Raw genomic sequence first — 1,731 nt, forward strand, 5'->3', positions numbered from 1 at the left:
ACAAACAAAACAAAAAAACTCCATCAGCTGAACAAAAGAGTACAAGTTCAGTGAACTTGAGACCCTACTCTGTAAATTGAGTCAAGTGAACTACTTGAACCAAAAGTTCAGTAAACTCAAAGCTGCTGTGCAGCAACATGCCTTGAAATTTTAAGTTAAGTCAACTTTTTATTTTTTACAGTGTGTTGTGGTGATAATGCGGGCAGCATGAGTTCGAATCCGGCATGTGACTTGTTCCTCATGATAAAATTGGCAAGAAAACGGCAGACAACAAAAGATAAAAATGAACAAAATCTAAAATTTTTAACCCAATTTATGTCCAAGTCAAAAGGATGCGACTTGAGTCATTCCTTCAGTGTAAGTCTAAACTTTTTCATAAGTCTGGTCACTTAAAATGTTAAGAGCAGACCTCTCCACAACTTGTCATACAATTAAAGTTATGTCAGGAGTTTGATACTCAAGGTTTGGGGTTTCTTAAAGTCCCTGACCCTCAGTATTTACAGTAGAAATAGTAATTCTTGCCTTAGCAAGCACCACTAATAATGTGAAATAAGTACTTTAACTGCATGTATTTGCAGACGGTTATTCTGGAACATGAAATCTAATCCAACATTACTGTGTGAAGAAATACAGGCTAGCATGGCGGCTTTTCATGGAGATCACCTAAGTATGTGTGCGCTGTGTTACTGTACTTTAGTGATAATCCTCTAAACCTTGAACAAGGTCTCTCCTCCACATCTGCTGGCCTCTAAATTACAAGGTGTTTTTGCACTCCGGTGTGAATGACAGCCTGGCACTCATCAGTCTTAAACCAAAACAGGGATTTCGCTGGCTCATGGTGTCTGACTTTTGGTGTAAGCAGGAAATTTACTCAATCTGCCACCCGTGTTACCAGCAGTGCCCACTCAGCACAGTTCCGGTGGTCCGTACCATCTGGACAGCACACCTTGAATAAAGCGCTATCAAAGATGCCCCGAGCAGAAGCACATTTAAAAGGGCGAGAGTTATAATAAGACTACTTCAGTATTATGATCCAAATTGAACCGTATCATGAGGAATGATTTTTTCCTACATTTTTTGAGAAAGAAAAAAACTTTCATTGTACTATTATTAATTTAATAAAGTATAACAATATTAATCTAGTAAATATAATTTAATGTTAAAATATTTTAGTGCAAAGCTAACATGAAAATTAAAAATAAATAAATAATAAAAATAAGGATGATATGACTGCTTTAAAGGTCTATATATGGCCTGGATTATGTTTAATGGCATTGGGCTTTTGGCTCAGGTACAGATCTGAAAGACCTGAAATGGAAAGAATTGTTTCAAGCTGAGAGAAAAAAAAGATCCTCGACTTTAAACCACCATTAACTACCTGTTTCCGTGGAGATCCGCTTCTCAACACACTCGCACTTCGTTATGTTCCAGTAAGACACAAAACCTTTAGTGACACTGAGGAATCTGACTAAATTTAATACCTCCAGGAGACGAAAGAAAGCTGAATTTAGCACTTCTGGCAAAAAGGGCACAGAAGCACAGATAAACCGCAGCATAAACACTGGCCAACAGGTACTGCCTTCAGAGAGACAAATGAAAATCAAAACATTGAAAATGATCAAGGCTTGAGGGGAGAAACAGAAGAACAAACCTGTGGCTCACATTCCAGGAGCAACCAAGAATGTGAAAAATGAGTTTTGTGCTCCCTGAAAGGGAAGACATAAACCTGGG

The sequence above is a fragment of the Myxocyprinus asiaticus genome, chromosome 18 (assembly GCF_019703515.2).
Source record: "Myxocyprinus asiaticus isolate MX2 ecotype Aquarium Trade chromosome 18, UBuf_Myxa_2, whole genome shotgun sequence".
Taxonomy (NCBI): Eukaryota; Metazoa; Chordata; class Actinopteri; order Cypriniformes; family Catostomidae; genus Myxocyprinus; species Myxocyprinus asiaticus.